This window comes from Triturus cristatus, chromosome 11 (assembly GCF_964204655.1).
Source record: "Triturus cristatus chromosome 11, aTriCri1.1, whole genome shotgun sequence".
NCBI lineage: Eukaryota > Metazoa > Chordata > Amphibia > Caudata > Salamandridae > Triturus > Triturus cristatus.
This window is the reverse complement of record NC_140594.1, coordinates 336361106-336375134: the sequence shown is the minus strand read 5'-3', so window position 1 is coordinate 336375134 and position 14029 is coordinate 336361106.

The window sequence follows — 14029 nt, the reverse complement described above, 5'->3', positions numbered from 1 at the left end:
TCAATCCGGGGTGGCAGCTTCGAGGACGACCCTTGGAATAGAGGTATGAGGGGCTTGTGATCGGTTGTTACCGTGAAGTGATGGCCATACACATACACATGAAAATGCCGGCAGGCCCAGTGGATGGCGATGGCTTCTCGCTCGATTTGCGAGTAACGCTGCTCCGTTTCAGTCAGGGACCTGCTGGCGTAGGCGATGGGGGCCCACCCTTCATTGTTCTGGAGTTGAGTCAACACCGCTCCCAACCCAAAAGGGCTTGCGTCGACCGCCATGTTGGTGGGCTTCGCCGGGTTGAAGTACGAGAGAGTAGTGTCCGCAGACAGGGCCGCCTTCGTTGCTTGAAATGCGTGCTCCTGTTCCGAGCCCCACTGCCACGTGGTCGACGACTTGGTCAGCTCCCTGAGGGGTTTGGTGAGGTTGAAGAGATCCGGAATGAAGTGGCCGCAGAAGTTGACATGCCCAGGAAACTCCAGGCCTCCGAGATGTTCGTTGGGGCTGGGGCATCTTGGACATCCTTCACCTTGTCCGGGTCTGGGGCCACCCCTTGGTCCAAGAAGGTGTATCCAAAAAAGCTGATCTTGTTCTGCAGGAACTGACACTTCTCCCGGTGCAGCGTCAAGCCTGACTCCTGAATCCTTTTGAGGACCCCTCTCAACCGCTGGTGGTGTTCCTCTATGGTTGATGCATATATTAGCAGGTCGTCGCTCACATTAAGCACGCTGGGGAGCCTACTGAGGACTTCTCTGATGGTATTTTGGGATACCTCGGCGGCACTCGAGATGCCGAAGTTGAGGCGCCGATACCGTCTGAGGCCCACATGTGTGGAGAACGTGGTAATGTACCTCGAGTCCGGATGAAGTGGTAGCTGGTGATAGCCTGACCGTAGGTCCATCTTCGAAAACCACCTGGCCCCGTTCAGCTCTCCCAGGATGTCATCAATGGTGGGCGTCAGGTGTCGCTCTCTCTTGACCGCGGCATTAGGGAGGCGCATGTCCACACAGATGCGGACTTGTCCTGGCTGCTTCGGCTCCCTGGCGATGATGATCGGGGATACCCACGGGGTTGGCCCACTGACCTTTTCGATGATGCCTTGTCTCTCCAGGGCCTCCAGCTCCTTCTCGACCTTTTGCCTCAGGTGGAAAGCGATTTGCCGGTGCCTCAGCGCCACTGGTTGGACCGACGGGTCGATGTGTAAGGATACTTCCTTTCCCTTCAGGCACCTGATGCCGTTAAAAACTTCTCCGAACTCTTCCATGATGGTATCCAGTTCTTCCTCCAGGACTGCCATGGCAAACGAGATCAGTCTCAGCTCTTCGGCCGATTGCCCGCTCAGCAGCATCCTGCTGCCCTCTTCCGTGACATAGACGGTGGTGCTGATGCTCCTCTCACCATGTTGTAGCTCTGTCTTGAAGCACCCGATGAGGGGAATGGGTGTCTTCTGGCCGTACGCGAACACCCGAAGCTTCGCCTCTCGCAGCGGGGGCTTGGTACGCAGTTGGTGGTAGTCATTGGCGGCCATCAACTCAATGGATGCCCCGGTGTCAATTGTCGCCTTTACCTCTTGTTGTTGGACTAAGATGCGACATTTCGGAAGTCTGCGCTTTTTCTTCTGCGGCTGGTGGATCGCAAACACATAATGGACTGGGTACTCTTCGGTGTCGTCGTCCATGTCTTCACTGCCTGCCTCTTCCTGTACTGCATGGGCCGCCTCCTTCTTGACTCTGGTGGACCGGCACACCGCCGCAAAGTGGTTCATCCACCCGCAGGCGCTGCACTTTTTCCCTCTGGCCGGGCAGTCATGCATGCGGTGGGGCTGGCCGCCACAGTACCCGCATTCTTTCTTCTTCGCCTCCGGTTGCCATTTCCCTCCGGCTTGTCTCCCTTTAGGCCGCACTACGTTCACCGCTTCCGCCACTTGCACTTGCTCCGTCTTCACGGGGTGATGTAGGGCTGCTTCCATGTGCGAAGCCCTCGCCTGCGAGAGCTCCTTCGACTGTCCGAGGGTGAGGATGTCCGCAAGGGGCTTTCCTTCTTCCTGGAGGACCGTGACTCGGAGCTTGGACGAGTAACACCCTTGTATGATCTGCCCTCGGATCTCCTCCTGTTCGTCGCGGAACCCACACGTGCTGGCTAACTCCTTCAGCCTGCCAAGGAACGCATCCAGAGACTCGGTCCGCCTCCTGTTTGGCTTGACGAAAAATGAACCTTTCATAGTCTATATTCGCCATGGGTTCGAAATGGGCGTTGAGCGCGTTCAGCAGCGTGTGGTATGTATTCGGCGTGGCTTCCACAAGAGTTTTGTAGATGCGGTGGATGTCTTTGCCTCCTAGGTGGAGCAGCAGTGCTCTGCGCCATTCCCTCGAGTTGCCTGCCCCTTCGAAGTAAATTTGTAGGCGGTCCGTCCAATCCCTCCAGCGTGGGGCAAGGGACGACGGGGCACCGTCAACGGCAAACGGCTCAATGGCGGGAATCGACGCCATCTTGGCACGTGCGCAGCACGCGGTGTAATCCGGATACCGCTCCTCTGCGTCAACGCCGACAGGCGTGCACCCCCTATGGGCGTTGCGCGTGGACTTCCCTCGTGCTTCTACACCAACGGGCGGGCGCGCCTACCTCCAGACGTCATCCACGGGACTCCTCGGGTGCTCATGGGCTTAGGCGATCCCACCGTGCGTGGGCCTGCTCTGGTGGAGGGTGCGGCCGTCGTCAGGCACCTTTTGGCAGCAGGCGTGGTACCACCCGGCCGAGACATACCCCTTACAGGCTGTGGGATGGGGCACCAGGGCTCACACAGAGTCACCACCGATGGCAGGATGAGCCTTCAGGACACTTGCAACGTCCCCCACCTGACCTAACAGCAGGCACAGCCGGGTCACCATAAGGAGGGGACTTCAAAACCAGGCTCAAAACACATGAGCGGTCGATGCTCACACTGTGGGGCACAAAGGCAGCAAAGCAGGGCTCAGTACACCCCTCGTCGCCAGTGTAGCGTTCCTAACGCTCTAGATTGCATGATTGCGCAGCAGCGCTAAATAAGACACAGGAGCCGGTACTTCTTAGTTAACACACGCGGCTCCGACTACCGCGCCGAGGCCACGCCTCTTTATTTATTTTAGCTAGCATCTGACGTCACGCGTCAGCGCTAGCGCACCCCGGCAGCGCGGAAGACTAGAAAGCCTCACGCGCTGAACATTACAAAGACATCCATACGAGGATTGCACCAAGTTACGCCATCGAGGAACTTGTTGTAAAACTGCAGCGGTGCCCTGTTTGAGCATCGAACTTTGATAGATTGTCTGATCAATGCTTTAGTACCAGCATTGAGCTACAACTTGAAGGCGCCACGCAGAGCCCAGCCGCTTCTTGATAATTCAAACTGAGTCAAGATGGCGATGACTATTTTGGGCCTCATTTATGTGTGAGATGGACTAAGCCACGCCCTATTTACAACACTAAGTTAGCACAACCGAGATCATAGTTAACAAGCAAGCTTGTCGCTTCTGCTGCGCTGCACACAACACTGTTGTTATGTGTTATTCATTTTGTAAAATGCTGACTCGACTTACAGGATAACAAACGGTTGTTATAAATTCTTAAACCGTGAAATGTGCCCTTGGTCTGTACATCATGCAAAGAACGCGTCTGGGTCACTAGAAGGTACAGAGTGTTGTGTTTAGATTGATCGTAGACACTTGTTAGACATATCATGGATACAGCTGCCAATGTTTGAAGGACAAGCGTCTTTAATATTGCAGAACTGTTTGGTTTTACATTCATTCGAACAAGAAGAGCTGATGCATGCTGTGAGAGCTGATCCTTTGATGTGATTCTACTAAGCTGAGCTATACGGTATGGGGTCCCCCCTGTTAGCCTAAGAGACCTTCTAATAGTCTAATAATAATAATTTATTAGATTATAGTGAAAGGAGTGTGGCCGTATACCACTGTCATTAATAGTATGATTGCTCCTTTCATTCTATATGGTATTATAATAATGCTAATGATTCTGATCTGTATTGTTAGTCTGCTAGTGTTAGCCAAAGTACTGCATCTTAGGACGCGAGGTTTATAAAATAAACTCTTTAAACTTTGCCGTGTCTGTATTATTATGTTGTGGACTAACAAATAAGTACGAACAGGTATTTCGGATTCCCACCACTCCTGAGAAATATCTAAGTCGCTTGTTCTGGTTTGTCTATACATTGGGACCACCTAGCTAGATCTAGGTTAACGAATGTGACACTAAGCTAGTCGGATAAGGGGTTCTGGGTTCTGAGGGGAGTTTTCTGGTACACCACAATTCTCTGAGGTCCTGGTCTCCTGCGCATAGTTCTGAGCAAAAGCAGAATCCCTGCAACATGGAACCCAACGTTTGGTCTTAACGTTTGAGACGCTTTAGTAGTGCTGATTTTAGTCCACAAAAACCCTCGCTCTCGTTTCCAGAAAACTTGAGTGACGGTTTAACCTACCTAGGTTTAGACTAAAGGTTCTATCAAGCTTGAAAATTAAAAAGCTTATAATTTTTGAGCCCAAGTGCTACTGAGTAAATCGTTGTTATTCTTTAAGGAGTCCTTATGGCGGTTAATATTCCCGCTCTTAGTAGGGTTCCTCTGCGCGCTCATCTGAGGGCGTATGGGGTACCTGATGACGGGATGTCCGTAGTTTTTGTGGTCAGTGCTGATACCACCTACCCGTATGAGTTGTTTTACTCATGGGTGACCTTTGCGGAGGTGGATACAGACGATAATTTGTTCCACGAATATACAGCCTCGGCTGTACCTGCGGCTTATGCCCCATATCGGACTCTGGAAATTCCTATTACTGCCTGGCAGCATACAATTTGGTTTAATGGCGCCCTCCCCCATGAGGTCGTACCGGCGAGAATGGGCCCCTTATCAATTGCGGGAGCTACATGGCCGGTACTGGCCGTATATACTCCACACCCACGCTACATGACGATAGGTGTGGGTGATTTACGAACACTACACACTGCCCTGATTACGGTCCATAGGGCTTTAGTGCAGTATGTGTCACGCACAGTTCAGGTGGGAACACCTGCGGTTGCTGGACACGGGGCGGATCACCATCACGCGGTGGTGATAAGCCCTGTTATGGTTAACGCGGTTGTCGGCAAGCGCCCCCTCAGTAAGGATGAATTTCCTTACTGGCTTGCAGAAAAATTTGATCAATTAGAAGCCGTGTTTCCAAACACTACACCTGTGGATAAACACAGGATACTCACCATTACTTTGCCCAAAGACCTGGCTCCTGAGCTTGTTGATTGTGACAATTGGGGCAAGATCTTTGCTGCGACATATTCGAAGTGCTACGGCACTCCGTCTATGGCTGTACTACCCTCCGTCATCAAGAAAGTTCAAGAAAGTCATGGTGCGGAGGCAGCTATTGAGTTGGGAATGAGGCTTGTCCACAGTTTCGATGTGGTTTGTTCCATGGTAATGGGCAACCTCAAAGGAGATGCCATGCAGTTCCAAGTAGGCAATATGCTGGAGCTTCTGGCTGATGAAGACAAGCCTCGGCAATTCGCAAAAATTATTGTGAAAGCCTACAGGATGGTTGGACGTAGTGCCTTAGGTGTAAAACCCACCATCAAAATTCCAGATGTAGTGCAACAAACTAAGGTGAGTTCGTCTACAAAAGACGAAAAGCCCAACTTTCCTAAACAAAGTTGGCGAGCCAAAAAACAAGAGAAGCAGCAACAGAAACAGGTTTCTCGTCCTGCCTCACCAGTTCAGTCGTATAGTGAACGCACTTATGATTTGCGCGATCGTACTCGTATTAAGTCACCTGATAGGTTTCAGGTTTCTGAACAACGCTCTCCTCGTTCTTCACAGGAAACATCGGCTTTGCACTCTGGTGGTGGAGATCGAGGAAGAGGACAGGGCACTCAAGGTCGAGACCAGCCCCGCCAGACTGACGGTAAAGGCAAGCAAGAAGACGCTGCCAGACCGCGTCCACCGTTTCAGAAAAAGAAAGTTGCTGCTATCTCAGCGAGATATGCCTCAGATGGTCAGGACACAGCTTTGGAACCTGACATGGGCACTAACGCTGCTAGACAGCGCGGCGGAGGTTACAGTAGTGCGGGAAGCATTGCGTCCATTTCTGGAGGCGACAGCAACTGACATTTATGTGACAGTTGAAACTGCTGATACTCGCGTAGCCCCCCCAGAAAGATTATTTGAAATAGTCCTTAATATTGAGGGTGATATACAACGCAAAATTAAAGGTTTTTTTTGGGATAATCTTACCAACACATATGATATTCTTTTGGCGGAGAAAGATTGGCCTCCGGCTTTCATTTTGGACGCCCCTAGGGGCAAGGAAGTTATACTTCCTTCCTTTGGGCACGCAGTGCCCACGGAGGAGTCTACTAGGTTGGCCGGGGAGTGGGCACAGGTGCTTGCGCCTGCGTTATATCGTAATCAGGTTGGCTGGGATAAATGTTCTCCCAATCACGAGATTCCATTGCGATCCGATCCCCAGCCTCAACCCCAATATCCCATACGTCGCGTCAATCCTTGAACAATTGGAATATCAAGGAGTAATTGAGACATGTGTGTCACCCATGAATAATCCTTTATTCACTGTAACGAAGCCTGACGGATCGTACCGCCTAGTTTTGGATTACCGGCATTTAAACTCACATTGCCGGACTTGTGCAGTACAAAATACTCATAGTTCGGCTCTTGTAGATAGTCTTGTGAGAAAACGTTTCAAAACTACACTTGACCTATCCAATGGCTTTTATTGCCATAATCTGGCCCCTCTTAGTTATGAGTGGACAGCATTCACCTCGGGTGGCAAACAAAAATTGTTCAAGAGGCTCCCGATGGGCTACAAAAACAGCCCTGGAGTTTTCGCCGCTCGCGTGGTCTCTCTCTTAGAGATGGTAGACCCTGAAGCATACTCGTATGTCGACGACATCTATCTGACAGACGACGAGTTGCTTCCACACCTTGCTCGTGTGGATAACATAGTGACTGTGTTTGCAGACTTCGGTTACAAGTTTAACTTTAAGACGTCGCACATTGCTGAATTTACAGTGTTGTTCTTGGGCTACGAACTCAATAATGAAGGTCGAGGCTTGGCACCGCAGTTCCTTGAGAAATGCACGAACCTTCGTATCCCTACGACACTGAAAAAAACTACAATCCTTGCTGGGTTTTCTGAATTTCGGTCGATCCTACATTCCTGATTATACCCAGCGTATCAAGACCCTTTATGCCTTGATACAACCAACTTATACCAGATCTTGCTGGCTGCCAGAGCACACGTTGGCATTATATACTTTGCAAACTGATCTTCTTACAGCTAAATATCTAAAAACTCGTGACAACCACACCAACCTGGTCATTAGAATTGTTCCAGGTGCGGAAGGTTTCACGTACTTAATGTTCAATGAGGGTGACACTGTCCCCATTGCTTACAAATCTCATCTGTACACTTCGGCTGAGCTGCGATTTTCCACTGTTGAAAAAGTCTTGACAGAAGTTCAGAGGGGCGATCCTGAAAGAACGAGCGCTATCACAAGGAAAGCGCATGCTGGTGGTAACACCGTTTCCTGCTCTAGAAGCAGTCACTAAGGCTAGTGTACTAAATTCTAAGGCTTTGCATCCAAGGTGGATTCAATGGGCGACCACCTTAGCTTCGCCTGACGTCGAATACATCTTTGACGCGGCGTTGCAGACACAGGAGAGTTTGGAATATGAATTTGTTCATCCAGCTCCACAGTCATTGCGCCCTATAGAGGAATACCATTGTGTCATATACACTGACGGGTCGGCGCAACCCGCAACTGGATCAAGGCACGCTTATTCAGCGGCTTGCGCAATTGTAGTCGGTACTTTCGTGAATGGAGAGTTCAAATCTGATGCAGTGCATACGCAGTCATTGGGTGATTGTACCGCGCAACTGGCGGAGCTTCGTGCTCTGGTGCTTGCACTTGAGTTTGCTGATCACAGAGTCACTACTCTTATAGTGAGTGACTCTTACCACTGTGTTCAATCTTACAACGACAATATACTTTTTTGGATTATGAATGGTTTTCGTGACTCCAAAGGTTGCTCAGTCAAGCATAAAACAATTTGGGCTTGAGTGTCAGAACTCAAAGGGAGTTTGCCACTTGTGGATGTAATTCACACTCTTGGTCACCAACGAGTTGGTGTCCATGCTGTCGGTAACAGTTTGGCTGACGAGGCAGCTAAAACAGCAGTGGCAACATATTTAGTAGCAGCAGTTACAAGATCAAAATCTAAGATAGATGCAGACATCTTAGCAGCTATTGCGGCATCAGAGACAGGGACAAACCTCCCTAGAGGTTTCCCTTCTCGATACCATTATCACTTAAGTCCTGATAAAGTCCCATTAGTGAGGATTAACGACGTTGGTGATAGATTGATTCCCAACGCGGACTGCAGACCAAATCTGATAACAGCTGCCCACGAAGGTGTTGCCTATGCGCATGCTGGAGTGTCAGCGACTGTCTCTCTTTTGCAGCATCGTTACTGGTGGTACGGTTTGTATAAACAAGCGCGGGCTTATGTACTTAATTGTGACATTTGCCAGCAGATCAAACCTTCTTCTGTTGCGCGTCCACCTCCGACGCAGCTGCATATATCTAATCAACCACTAGCGTGTGTTTATTTAGATCACTGCGGTCCTTTTACCTCTGATACTGCGTACAAGTACATCTTGGTTGCAGTAGACTCGTGCACATGTTTTCTGTGGGTGTGGCCACAAAGGAGTGCTGATGCCAGGACTGTCATCAAAGCATTGCGTGTCTTTATAGGGAGTTTTGCGTGTGGTAACCTTCACTCTGATCAGGGCCCGGCGTTCGCCTCTAAGGCTTACAAAGAGGCAATGAGAAGTTTGGGGGTCCTAGTCAAATTTTCGTCTCCATACCGGCCTGAGGGCAATAGTGTTGTGGAGCGGATGAACCGTGACCTAAAGCAATCATTGACAGCCAAGGTGTTAGGTACAGGCCGGAACTGGCTTGCCCACTTGTATGACGTCCAACGTGCACTTAATAATCTCCCTAGAAGGTCTCTGGGTGGGCGGACCCCTTAAATGATGCTCTTTGGAGTGAGAATGTTTGTTCCGGACCTTGATGGTCTAGACATGGCGGCAGCTGCCGCGCCTTTTGACCTCGATGACCACTGTGCTGTATTACAGAATCTACAAGAAGCAAGAGACACTCTAGCAAAGGAACACGTGCCCTCTACATCTGAAGAAGTGCTCCTCATTCCGGTGGTCGGCTGGCTGCCTCGAGTTGGTGATCTGGTCCGTGAGAAGGTGGAGAACAGGAAGGAGTTTGGCCCCTCTTATCGTGCACCAGTCCCAGTGCTTGGTGTATTGGGTACACGTACAGTTGTTTTACCCCCACTTCCTGGTCGCAAAGAAAAAAGGTGCATTTCAATTGAAAATGTCAAGCTACACGGGGTGGCCGATTCTCCATAGTATGACACCTTCAGTTTCCTGCCCTTCGATGCTGATAAACTCTGTTGTGGTGCCACCCTCTATCATCGTGCCTGAGGTTTCCGTTGAGATGATCACAGTTACTGATCCGCCACCTACTGCTGGTGGTTTGCCCGCTGATCCTGAGTATGCTTATCCTACAGAAGTCGCTTTGCCCCTTTTAAATACAACAACACTTACCCAGTCACATTCTTCCTTTGAAACTGAATCATTGACTTCCACTGTTCCTTCCAAAATCTCTATATTTTTTGCCTGGTTCAAGAGACATTTTTTGGTTGCACCTTGGACTTACATCTGGTTGGTGCTAATTTGTATTTTTTTATTCATGACAATTGGCTTTGTGGTAGTGTTTTTTAGACTTATCAATGGACACTACCTGAATGAGCGTTCGACAATTCAATTAATTGATGGAACTTTGGCCCCCCATTCCTCATCACACATCATGAAAAGAGACCAGACGTTTGTGAACATCACCGCCTGGCCTGTACGTCATGGGATTGCTTGGGATGCGGTGAACTTTCAAATTCATGGTCCCACCGAAGTTATTAATGTGCCAACTGTTTTTCGTGTTTCTATGGGTGATGTAGTTAAACAAAACATCCGCTCAGATGATTGGGATGTACAAGTAATAGAAGCACTGTTTTCTGATTTAAAATATTATGCTGCATTTGATGCTGAAGATCTGTATTTAAATACTGCAAACTATGAGGAACAGTTTTGTTTTCAACATTATGGCACACATTTCCTACGCAGAGCAAATACTTTCAGAAATTTTGTTAATTTCACACAATGGGAACATTGTCCTGTCCCTATGCCTTGCAGCTCTGCCACTTTATTGAAAAAATTCACATACTTTTCGGATTTTAGTGTGTCAACCCCTGAATCTTTTTACTTTAAGGTAACGGAAGAACCCTCTTCTAAAGTCAGACTGACACACACAAAATTATTATATTCCAAAGCCTTTATGGAGGAATTGGCTATTGGAGGTTATGAAGTATGGAAAGCTACTATCGATCTTAAATCGGTTTGGGGAACTAAACCGTGGCAGGTACAAGGAACAGAAGCTTTGCATCGTGCCTGTCTTATCCCTAACCATATTTTATTTTTAAATTCATCTATTTTTCAGACAACCTCTTTTGGATTGGCTATACCTAAAAAATTAATTTCCCCCTCGATCCCTGATTTGGGTGCTTATCCTGGTTGGGAAAATCACTCAGATCTGTCCCTTACTAGGTTGCAGTCGCTTGTTTCCAATGGCACCTTCAATATTTCAACATTGAATCCTGAGGGTTGGTTGGTATGGCAAACAAGCTCAGATTCCTGTCAACGTCGATTTCTAGATTTGACCCCGGGGTATACACAACTTAGGGTTGACCCTTGTTTCACATCTTCACACACGGTGACTACCTACTCTGTAGGTAAGTTATGTCAGTCATGGCTGCAACATTCCACCTTAACTTCAGTTAAACTTCATTTGTCACGTTTAAATGAAAAAATAGATTTGAATGATTTAAGGGTCCTGTTAATGGTAGATCTAAACGATGGGCTTATGCTATTTACAATGAAGTTTGGAAGTTGTCGCAAATTGAGGCTGCTTCTAGACTACGTGCTATTGACCAGGCCAATATGGAAAAAGTATTGGCTGTGATAGATAATAGTATTAATACGTTGTCTTCTAGAATTTATACATTAGATAATATTGTTTCTTCTGTCGTAGACATTGTGCAAGATGATGTATCTGTGTTGTATCATGGTCAAAATCAATTGCGTTCAATTATGCAGTTTGCATGGACATTGCAAACGTTAAAGGCAGGGAAAGTCCCTTGGGATTACATGAATATTTCATCGTTGTTCCTTCCGTTTAATTTGACTGACAAACAGCAGTTCATGTCCATGAAAGATGCTACTTATGCATTGCTGCACAATGAAAAATTAGAACCTTTACCTTTTTCTGTAGCTGAGTTAAATTCAGCCGTATGGTTAGTTCACGGATTAGTAACTTTACCGTTCAGTTTGTTCAAGTTTAGTTCGTGCATGAAACACTATGCTATCGGCAGATACGAACAACTTGGTGATGCGTTTCTGCATGAAGTTTGGTCACTTCCGTTCACTTACAGATGCGTGAGGGATGGCAAGGAAGTTTACTTAAAAGGTGAAGAATGCAATTCCGCTCCTGATCACTCTGTTGTTTGCAGACATATACAATTACATGGCGCTTGCAATATACACGCTCCTAATTTAGCTTGTGTCCTAAAGGGGATTCCAATGCCAGTTATAACGTCTTCTTTTAAGCTGCTTGCCAACGGTAGTTATTTGCTTTTAAATAGTGAAGCTTGCTGTGGGATGCTAGTGGGTATTCCTTACATAGTGACTGTTTCACAAAAAGTAGTTTGCTGTAATAACGTCCTTTTCCCACCCCCGCAAGGCCGACTCGATATATCCATCTGGCCAGCGATTCCAACCTTGAACACAGAGTTCAATAGGATGAGCAGAATAAGGGCTCTTTTGTCTAAAAAAGAGGTTGCGTTAACTTCATCCCGTGAAACATTTCTTCTTAATGTTGCAAACACACGCACTGAGGTACAAGCTCTTTTAAATACCGACCTCCCCCTCCATTTTGGAACTTTGATTCAAACTATCTTTAATGCTTCGTCTACGACTGGCCTTGTTCATTTTTTTAAAATTGTGGGCTCAGGCCTCGTGACATCTTTCCAGACTGTTTTTGGTGTGATTCCCGCATTTTTACATTCTATTTTTTTGAGTGTCTTCAGAGGGTTCCCCTTGCTCCTCGCTTTGGTGGCTGGGATCCTGTTGTTGATTTGCGCTCTTCGCTATGGCTGCACACCGGGAGTTGCAAGACAGAATGCTGCGCTTGCTCCATCTTCGTAGCCGGATGCTTGATTTCTACGGCACCTTCCCACTGGCGGTATTAAGCGTCAAGTATGGATTGTCTTTCCGGTTTCCCTTTTTTACGTGTGTGCAACCTGTTTTTCATTGCCTAGATTGTCCCTTCCAATGGGCTCTGGACTTGTGCCTGTCAAACTTGGCGTCGCCTGACCCGGATTTTGATGAACTAATGTGTCCCTTAGTGGCTCATGAATTCGACTGTTCTGGTGTCGGGTTTATGGCTTTGGGTGCGGCACACGGAGTCCGTGGAAACTGGGATATCGGAGAGGCAGCTATTGATTTCCTTGAAAGGAGTTATATTGAGGAGACTGACAGTTGTCCTATCATGGTGCTGGATGCTCCGATAATTGACGAACATGTATGTTCCTATCACTTGCTCAACTGGATGGCTGATACTTTTGCGGGACGCTCCAATGATTTCCTCTTAGAAGCAGTCGCAACTTACGGTGCATATACCTTCATGGATTGACTGATTGACATTGTCAATGCAGCTTGCATCCAGAATTGTTAAATTTCAACGAAAATTTTGCTTACCTTTTATCACATCATTTTTTTTCATTTTTTAAACGAACATTTTTTTATTCTCGGACTTTACACTTACCTTATATGCCCTTGAGTCCGTTCTAAATCACTTGAACTCTGCGTTCTTGATAAGTGTATCCCTATTGATTAGTGCTCCGATCATGGGGGGGTGTGAGATGGACTAAGCCATGCCTTATTTACAACACTAAGTTAGCACAACCGAGATCATAGTTAACAAGCAAGCTTGTCGCTTCTGCTGCGCTGCACACAACACTGTTGTTATGTGTTATTCATTTTGTAAAATGCTGACTCGACTTTGCCTTACAGGATAACAAACGGTTGTTATACATTCTTAAACCGTGAAATGTGCCCTTGGTCTGTACATCATGCAAAGAACGCGTCTGGGTCACTAGAAGGTACAGAGTGTTGTGTTTAGATTGATCGTAGACACTTGTTAGACATATCATGTATACAGCTGCCAATGTTTGAAGGACAAGCGTCTTTAATATTGCAGAACAGTTTGGTTTTACATTCATTCGAACAAGAAGAGCTGATGCATGCTGTGAGAGCTGATCCTTGGATGTGATTCTACTAAGCTGATCTATACGGTATGGGGTCCCGCCTGTTAGCCTAAGAGACCTTCTAATAGTCTAATAATAATAATGTATTAGATTATAGTGAAAGGAGTGTGGCCGTATACCACTGTCATTAATAGTATGATTGCTCCTTTCATTCTATATGGTATTATAATAATGCTAATGATTCTGATCTGTATTGTTAGTCTGCTAGTGTTAGCCAAAGTACTGCATCTTAGGACGCGAGGTTTATAAAATAAACTCTTTAAACTTTACCGTGTCTGTATTATTATGTTGTGGACTAACAAATAAGTACGAACAGGTATTTCGGATTCCCACCACTCCTGAGAAATATCTAAGTCGCTTGTTCTGGTTTGTCTATACATTGGGACCACCTAGCTAGATCTAGGTTAACGAATGTGACACTAAGCTAGTCGGATAAGGGGTTCTGGGTTCTGAGGGGAGTTTTCTGGTACACCACAATTCTCTGAGGTCCTGGTCTCCTGCGCATAGTTCTGAGTAAAAGCAGAATCC